The following is a 10159-nucleotide window of genomic DNA, read 5'->3' on the forward strand; positions in this document are numbered from 1 at the left end:
GCCTAGGCAGGAGGGCCTTTGGTCCCGGTTGGTGGCACCAACCGGGACCAATAGGCATCCACGCGTCAGCAGCTGGCAAGAGCTGAGGTTTTTGTTTTTTTTCTGAAAGGGGGTGGTTTAGGGGGTAATTTAGGGTGTGTTAACTAGCTAATAGAGAGAAGTGTCCTCTCTTATCTCCGTGCTTGGTTTACCAACGCTACTGCTATGCCTAAACATGGCTTAGATTAAAGTGAAGGCAACATGTGGTGCATGTCGAAAGTAATACTAATCCTAACCTGATCAAGTTTGGATTAGTACTACTTTCGACATGCACCACATGCATGTTGCCTTCACTTTAATCCAATCCATGTTCATTTCACCCACTGATATATAATAACTCTTCATGCTCGCATCATGCATCATCATAATAATAAGTCCTACTAATCATCATCATACAACTTCTACTCGTTATTAATAACAAGTCATACGATCATCATCCTCATAGTCATCGAACCAACCCTACTTAATTGTTCTTAGCACATGATCATCAGTATTAGGTAGGACCTAAATACCCTCTTTAAGGTAAAATAGCATAAAACATTATAGACCCTGACTCTCCATTATGGAGAATGGAGATCATCCTGTCTCCAATTCTTGCGCTTCGCTTCCTTTTGCTTCGAAGAACCTCCTTACGACTGTCCATACATTTTTTTCATTCCTTGATTTTCATGTCTTCACTTCTTTTATAAATCCGGTATGGATAGTTGAGATTCGTAGGATGACCTGGCCGTATGTTCAAAACATCAAGGCAACCACTCTGATACATCAGATGAGGCACACAATCATTCGGGATTTCCTGTTGAAAAACATATAGTAATAACTTCGTGTTAGCAATGTAGTTAAGTTTTAAAAGAATTTATGCAAAAGATGCATGGATGTCGTAATACTAAAAAATCTTACCATGGCATCTCCATGGATGTTACCGTAGTTCAACACGTGCACTAGCGGCATGTATTGACCATAATGTGGAGGAGTTTTACAATAGATATTGTAATTCTCAAGATCGGTGCAAAATGCGACCATATGATTTTTCTCCTTATAAGTTAACTCAGAGCCATCAGTGTAGTAGGTTCTGTCTACCATGTTCCGCACATTGTTTGAACAATCAAAATAAGCTGTCAACTATTTTGAAATGAACAATATAAATTAGTTAATAACTATGTTTGAGAAACTCACATAGCGGTAGAATTGGAGGCGTATCAACAAGGACTCAAATGTCCATATTGTCTTGGTCGATGTCAAGATCATCAAGATCCATGGTGACAAGCATACTCTCATCAAAATCATACATCTTGCAAAGTGCTTCTCAATTTTTGCAACCAAAATGGGTTACGCTCTTAGAATTATACAGATTTACTTCAAAATCCATATCATGATGGGTCCTTAGGTGAATTTTCTTTGTTTCCATACTTTCATGGTCTTCAAAACCCATCCTCTCCAAGACATAGCGTCTTGCATGGCATGGGATAAGCTAGTCGAATTGTAAAAGATGAAAATTACACGTTGAAATAGTTGAAGTCGTGCTTAATTACGAAAAAATAACACTTGTCGTCGTTGCGTACCGTTTCAACATCGAAGGTCTCCTCCAACTTAATGCTGAAGCACCGATCTTCGTCCAGGTGAGGCCTGTCGCACAGACCTCGGTCCTCGTGGCACCAGTCGCACTCCCCCGGGAGACTTTCGTCGTCCGAGTACGACATTTCCTATGTTCATAATTCAAATATTAAACTTGTACAATTAAATATATGTACTAAAAAACCTAAATTAGATCATTATTATTCATCATGGGTTAACTATCAGTATGTCGAGTCTTTTCTTGAAAAATCTCAGCTCACATGGTGTACATATTCGACCGTTGGTGATGGTAGCTCCTCCTTTCATTCCCGAGTGCATTACACCAAGTTGTCTAGCACACGGGAATGAAGGAGAAGCTACCCCCACGACAACAGTCGGATTCTTCGTCCTCTCATATATATATGGTGGAGACTATCCCTCACTGATTCCTCTCTGACATTTGCGACTGTCGTTACGGACATATTTCTTTAGGACTCCCATGAACCTCTCAAAGGGGAACATATTGTGTAGAAATACGGGGCCCAGAATGACAATCTCGTCGACTAGATGAACTAGGACGTGCGTCATGATATTGAAGACGGATGGTGGGAACACCAGCTCGAAACAGACAAGACATTGCGCCACATCACTCCTTAGCCTTGGTATGATTTCTGGATCGATCACCTTCTGAGAGATTGCATTGAGCAATGCACATAGCTTCACAATGGCTAATCGGACGTTTTCCGGTAGAAGCCCCCTCAATGCAACCGGAAGCAGTTGCATCATAATCACGTGGCAGTCATGAGACTTTAGGTTCTGGAACTTTTTCTCTGGCATATTTATTATTCCCTTTATATTCAACGAGAAGCCAGTCGGGACCTTCATACTGAGCAGGCATTCAAAGAAGATTTCCTTCTCTTCTTTGGTAAGAGCGTAGTGATACGTCTCCAACGTATCTATAATTTTTGATTGCTCCATGCTATATTATCTTCTGTTTTGGACATTATTAGGCTTTATTATTCACTTTTATATTATTTTTGGGGCTAACCTATTAACCGGAGGCCCAGCCCCTCCACCCTCGTGGGCCCCACATTGCTCCACCGACGTACTCCTTCCTCCAATATATACCTACGTATCCCCAAACGATCAGATACGGAGCCAAAAACCTAATTCCACCGCCGCAACCTTCTGTACCCACGAGATCCCATCTTGGGGCCTGTTCCGGAGCTCCGTCGGAGGGGGCATCGATCACGGAGGGCTCCTACATCAACACCATAGCCTCTCCGATGAAGTGTGAGTAGTTTACCTCAGACCTTCGGGTCCATATTTATTAGCTAGATGGCTTCCTCTCTCTTTTTGGATCTCAATACAATGTTCTCCCCCTCTCTCGTGGAGATCTATTCGATGTAATCTTCTTTTGCGGTGTGTTTGTTGAGACCGATGAATTGTGGGTTTATGATCAAGTTTATCTATGAACAATATTTGAATCTTCTCTGAATTCTTTTATGTATGATTGGTTTTCTTTGCAAGTCTCTTCGAATTATCGGTTTGGTTTGGCCTACTAGATTGATCTTTCTTGCAATGGGAGAAGTGCTTAGCTTTGGGTTCTTGCGGTGTCCTTTCCCAGTGACAGTAGGGGCAACAAGGCACGTATTGTATTGTTGCCATCGAGGATAACAAGATGGGGTTTTTTATCATATTGCATGAATTTATCCCTCTACATCATGTCATCTTGCTTAAAGCGTTACTCTGTTCTTATGAACTTAATACTCTAGATGCATGCTGGATAGCGGTCGATGTGTGGAGTAATAGTAGTAGATGCAGGCAGGAGTCGGTCTACTTGTCTCGGACGTGATGCCTATATACATTATCATACCTAGATATTCTCATAACTATGCTCAATTCTGTCAATTGCTCAACAGTAATTTGTTCACCCATCGTAAAATACTTATGCTCTTGAGAGAAGCCACTAGTGAAACCTATGGCCCCCAGGTCTATCTTCCATCATATTAATCTTCCAACACTTAGTTATTTCCGTTGCTTTTATTTTACTTTGCATCTTTATTATAAAAATACCAAAAATATTATCTTATCATATCTATCAGATCTCACTCTCGTAAGTGACCGTGTAGGGATTGACAAACCCTTATCGTGTTGGTTGCGAGGATTTATTTGTTTGTGTAGGTGCGAGGGACTCGCGCGTAGCCTCCTACTGGATTGATACCTTGGTTCTCAAAAACTGAGGGAAATACTTACGCTACTTTGCTGCATCACCCTTTCCTCTTCAAGGGAAAACCAACGCAGTGCTCAAGAGGTAGCAAGAAGGATTTCTGGCGCCGTTGCCGGGGAGGTCTTCGCAAAAGTCAACATACCAAGTACCCATCACAAACCCTTATCTCCCGCATTACATTATTTGCCATTTACCTCTCGTTTTCCTCTCCCCCACTTCACCCTTGCTGTTTTATTCGCCCTTTTCCCATTCGTCTTTTCGTTTGCCTTGATGTCTTACTTGGCTCGTTTGCTCGTTTGGTTGAAATAGTTGAGTATTTATTCCTAAACAGAGAAGCTAATATCTATGGATCCTCATCCGCTTGCCAATCTTTTTAAGAGATCCAATTATGACGAACCAATTCCTAGTGATTTGGATGCACTAGATTATCTTTATAAGGTTTTGCTTGAAATCCGTGAATCTGAAAATTTTGATGAAGTGCTTTATGAAGTGATTCATGATAGATCTTTGAATAAAAAGCATGATTGCAATGATTTTATTATAAATTCTACTGATGTAAATTATGCTAATAATATGCAAAACCCTAAGCTTGGGGATGCTAGTTTTGCTATGTCCACTACCTGTTGCAGTAATCATGATTGGGGAGATTCTTCTTATGATCTTGAAAATTTATTTAAGCCCCATGATGAATATAAGATTGATAAAAGTGTTTGCAATAGTATTGAAAGTGTGTTTGGAAGAGTGTCAACTTTAGATCCCACATATTTGGATAATATTCAATCTTATGAAATTTTTGATAAAAGTGGGCTTGGAGAAATCATGACTTTAGTTAATGATAATCCCACTATTTTGGAAGAGTGTCAACTTCGCATGCATGTGGATCGTGTTGAGAATATGTTATGTGATAGCTATATTGTTGAATTTTCTTATGATCCTACATGTAATTATTATGAGAGAGGAAAATACGGTTATAGAAATTTTCATGTTACTAAATTACCTCTCGTTATGTTGAGATTGCTATTGTTCCTTTCCGCTTCCTTGCATATGCTAGTTTTTGCTTGCTATGATAATTTACTTTTCTATAAGATGCCTATTCATAGGAAGTATGTTAGACTTATATGTGTTTGTCACGTGTTTTATGATGCTCTCTTTGTGCTTTAATTCTTGTCTTTCATGTCAGCATCATTAAAATTATCAATGCCTAGATAAAAGGCTTTAAAGAAAAGCGCTTGTTGGGAGACAACCCAATATTTTTCCTTGCTGTTATTGAATAAATATTTGATCTAGCCTCTGTTTAGATGTGTTTTTATGTTTTAATTAGTGTATGTGCCAAGTTAAACCTATAGGATCTTCTTGGATGATAGTTATTTGATCTTGCTGTAATTTCCAGAAACTTTCTGTTCACGAAAATAATTGTTAAAAATCACCAGAACGTGATAAAATATTGATTCCAATTGCTGCTGATCAATAAAAAAATTCTCTAGGTCTTCCTATTTTGGCTGATGTTTTGGAGTTCCAGAAGTTTGCGTTAGTTACAGATTACTACAGACTGTTCTGTTTTTGACAGATTCTGTTTTTCGTGTGTTGTTTGCTTATTTTGATGAATCTATGGCTAGTAAAAGAGTTTATAAACCATAGAGAAGTTGGAATACAGTAGGTTTAACACCAATATAAATAAATAATGAGTTCATTACAGTACCTTAAAGTGGTCTTTTGTTTTCTTTCGCTAACGGAGCTCACGAGATTTTCTGCTGAGTTTTGTGTTGTGAAGTTTTCAAGTTTTGGGTGAAAGATTTGATGGATTATGGAACAAGGAGTGGCAAGAGCCTAAGCTTGGGTATGCCCATGGCACCCCCAAGATAATCTAAGGACACCTAAAAGCCAAAGCTTGGGGATGCCCCGGAAGGCATCCCCTCTTTCGTCTACTTCCATCGGTAACTTTACTTGGAGCTATATTTTTATTCACCACATGATATGTGTTTTGCTTGGAGCGTCTTGTATGATTTGAGTCTTTGCTTTTAGTTTACCACAATCATCCTTGATTTACACATCTTTTGAGAGAGACAAACATGATTAGGAAATTATTAGAATACTCTATGTGCTTCACTTATATCTTTTGAGTTATATAGTTTTTGCTCTAGTACTTCACTTATATCTTTTAGAGCACGGTGGTGGATTTGTTTTATAGAAACTATTGATCTCTCATGCTTCACTTAGATTATTTTGAGAGTCTTAAATAGCATGGTAATTTGCTTAAATAATCCTAAAATGCTAGGTATTCAAGAATAGTAAAAACTTTCTTATGAGTGTGTTGAATACTAAGAGAAGTTTGATGCTTGATGATTGTTTTGAGACATGGAGGTAGTGATATCAAAGTTGTGCTAGTTGAGTAGTTGTGAATTTGAGAAATACTTGTGTTGAAGTTTGCAAGTCTCGTAGCATGCACGTATGGTAAACGTTGTGTAACAAATTTGAAACATGAGGTGTTCTTTGATTGTCCTCCTTATGAGTGGCGGTCGGGGACGAGCGATGGTCTTTTCCTACCAATCTATCCCCCTAGGAGCATGCGCGTAGTGCTTGGTTTTTTATGACTTGTAGATTTTTGCAATAAGTATGTGAGTTCTTTATGACTAATGTTGAGTCCATGGATTATACGCACTCTCACCTTTCCATCATTGCTAGCCTCTTCGGTACCGTGCATTGCCCTTTCTCACATTGAGAGTTGGTGCAAACTTCGCCGGTGCATCCAAACCCCGTGATATGATACACTCTTTCACACATAAACCTCCTTATATCTTCCTCAAAACAGCCACCATACCTACCTATTATGGCATTTTCATAGCCATTCCGAGATATATTCCCATGCAACTTTCCACCATCCCGTTTATCATGACACGTTCATCATTGTCATATTGCTTTGCATGATCATGTAGTTGACATAGTATTTGTGGCAAAGCCACCGTTCATAATTCTTTCATACATGTCACTCTTAGTTCATTGCATATCCCGGTACACCGCCGGAGGCATTCATATAGAGTCATACTTTGTTCTAGTATCGAGTTGTAATCATTGAGTTGTAAATAAATATAAGTGTGATGATCATTTTTCTAGAGCATTGTCCCAAGTGAGGAATAAAAAAAAGAGAGAAAGGCCATAAAAAAAAGAGAAGGCCCAAAAAATGAGAGAAAAAGAGAGAAGGGACAATGTTACTATCCTTTTACCACACTTGTGCTTCAAAGTAGCACCATAATCTTCATAATAGAGAGTCTCTTGTTTTGTCACTTTCATATACTAGTGGGAATTTTTCATTATAGAACTTGGCTTGTATATTCCAACAATGGGCCTCCTCAAGTGCCCTAGGTCTTCGTGAGCAAGCAAGTTGGATGCACACCCACTTAGTTTCTTTTGTTGAGCTTTCATATATTTATAGCTCTAGTGCATCTGTTGCATGGCAATCCCTACTCCTTGCATTAACATCAATCGATGGGCATCTCCATAGCTCATTGATTAGCCTCGTTGATGTGAGACTTTCTCCTTTTTTGTCTTCTCCACATAACCCCATCATCATATTCTATTCCACCCATAGTGCTATATCCATGGCTCACGCTCATGTATTGCGTGAAGGTTGAAAAAGTTTAAGATTACTAAAGTATGAAACAATTGCTTGGCTTGTCATCGGGGTTTTGCATGATGAGAGCATTCTTGTGTGACGAAAATGGAGCATGACTAAACTATATGATTTTGTAGGGATGAACTTTCTTTGGCCATGTTATTTTGAGAGGACATAATTGCTTAGTTAGTATGCTTGAAGTATTATTATTTTTATGTCAATATTGAACTTTTATCTTGAATCTTTCGAATCTGAATATTCATACCAAAATTAGGAAGAATTATATTGAAATTATGCCAAGTAGCATTCCACATCAAAAATTCTGTTTTTATCATTTACCTACTCGAGGATGAGCAGGAATTATGCTTGGGGATGCTTGATACGTCTCCAACGTATCTATAATTTTTTATTGCTCCATGCTATATTATCTTCTGTTTTGGACATTATTAGGCTTTATTATTCACTTTTATATTATTTTTGGGACTAACCTATTAACTGGAGGCCCAGCCCAGAATTGCTGTTTTTTTGCCTATTTCAGAGTTTCGCAGAAAAAGAATATCAAACGGAGTCCAAACGGAATGAAACCTTCGGGAACGTGATTTTCGGAACGAACATGATCCAGAGGACTTGGACCCTATGTCAAGAAATCAAGCAGGAAGCCACGAGGTAGGGGGCGCGCCTACCCCCCCAGGCGCGCCCTCCACCCTCGTGGGCCCCACGTTGCTCCACCGACGTACTCCTTCCTCCTATATATACCTACGTACCCCCAAACGATCAGATACGGAGCCAAAAACCTAATTCCACCGACGCAACCTTCTGTACCCACGAGATCCCATCTTGGGGCCTGTTCCGGAGCTCCGTCGGAGGGGGCATCGATCACGGAGGGCTCCTACATCAACACCATAGCCTCTCCGATGAAGTGTGAGTAGTTTACCTCAGACCTTCGGGTCCATATTTATTAGCTAGATGGCTTCCTCTCTCTTTTTGGATCTCAATACAATGTTCTCCCCCTCTCTCGTGGAGATCTATTCGATGTAATCTTCTTTTGCAGTGTGTTTGTACATCAACACCATAGCCTCTCCGATGAAGTGTGAGTAGTTTACCTCAGACCTTCGGGTCCATATTTATTAGCTAGATGGCTTCCTCTCTCTTTTTGGATCTCAATACAATGTTCTCCCCCTCTCTCGTGGAGATCTATTCGATGTAATCTTCTTTTGCAGTGTGTTTGTTGAGACCGATGAATTGTGGGTTTATGATCAAGTTTATCTATGATCAATATTTGAATCTTCTCTGAATTCTTTTATGTATGATTGGTTATGTTTGCAAGTCTCTTCGAATTATCAGTTTGGTTTGGCCTACTAGATTGATCTTTCTTGCAATGGGAGAAGTGCTTAGCTTTGGGTTCAATCTTGCGGTGTCCTTTCCCAGTGACAGTAGGGGCAGCAAGGCACGTATTGTATTGTTGCCATCGAGGATAACAAGATGGGGTTTTTATCATATTGCATGAATTTATCCCTCTACATCATGTCATCTTGCTTAAAGCGTTACTCTGTTCTTATGAACTTAATACTCTAGATGCATGCTGGATAGCGGTCGATGTGTGGAGTAATAGTAGTAGATGCAGGCAGGAGTCGGTCTACTTGTCTCGGACGTGATGCCTATATACATGATCATACCTAGATATTCTCATAACTATGCTCAATTCTGTCAATTGCCCAACAGTAATTTGTTCACCCACCGTAAAATACTTATGCTCTTGAGAGAAGCCACTAGTGAAACCTATGGCCCCGGGTCTATCTTCCATCATATTAACCTTCCAACACATAGTTATTTCCGTTGCTTTTATTTTACTTTGCATCTTTATTATAAAAATACCAAAAATATTATCTTATCATATCTATCAGATCTCACTCTCGTAAGTGACCGTGTAGGGATTGACAACCCCTTATCGCGTTGGTTGCGAGGATTTATTTGTTTGTGTAGGTGCGAGGGACTCGCGCGTGGCCTCCTACTGGATTGATACCTTGGTTCTCAAAAATTGAGGGAAATACTTACGCTACTTTGCTGCATCACCCTTTCCTCTTCAAGGGAAAACCAACGCAGTGCTCAAGAGGTAGCACGTAGCTGGCAGGACCTTCATACTGCTTTGTAGGCATGCCGTCTTTTTCGTGCAAACGTTGCAGGTCCTCCCGTGCCTCAGGTGTATCTTTTGTCTTCCCATACACGCCCAAGAAGCCTAGCAGGTTCACGCAAAGGTTCTTCGTCACGTGCATCACGTCGATTGAAGAGCGGACCTCTAGGTCTTTCCAGTAGGGTATGTCCCAAAATATAGATTTCTTCTTCCACATGGGTGCGCGTCCCTCAGCGTCATTCGGAATAGCTAGTCCGCCGGGAGCCTTTCCAAAGATTACGTGTAAATCATTGACCATAGCAAGTACGTGATCACCGGTACGCATGGCGGGCTTCTTCCGGCGATCTGCCTCGCCTTTGAGATGCTTGCTTTTCTTTCGACATTGATGGTTGGTCGGAAGAAATCGACGATGGCCCAGGTACACATTCTTCCTGCATTTGTCCAGGTATATACTTTCGGTGTCAGCTAAACAGTGCATGCATGCGTGGTATCCCTTGTTTGTCTGTTCTAAAAGGTTACTGAGAGCGGGCCAATCGTTGATGGTTACAAACAACAACGCGTGCAGGTTAAATTCCTCCTGTTTGTGCTCATCCCA

This window comes from Aegilops tauschii, chromosome 7 (genome assembly GCF_002575655.3).
Source record: "Aegilops tauschii subsp. strangulata cultivar AL8/78 chromosome 7, Aet v6.0, whole genome shotgun sequence".
Classification (NCBI taxonomy): Eukaryota; Viridiplantae; Streptophyta; class Magnoliopsida; order Poales; family Poaceae; genus Aegilops; species Aegilops tauschii.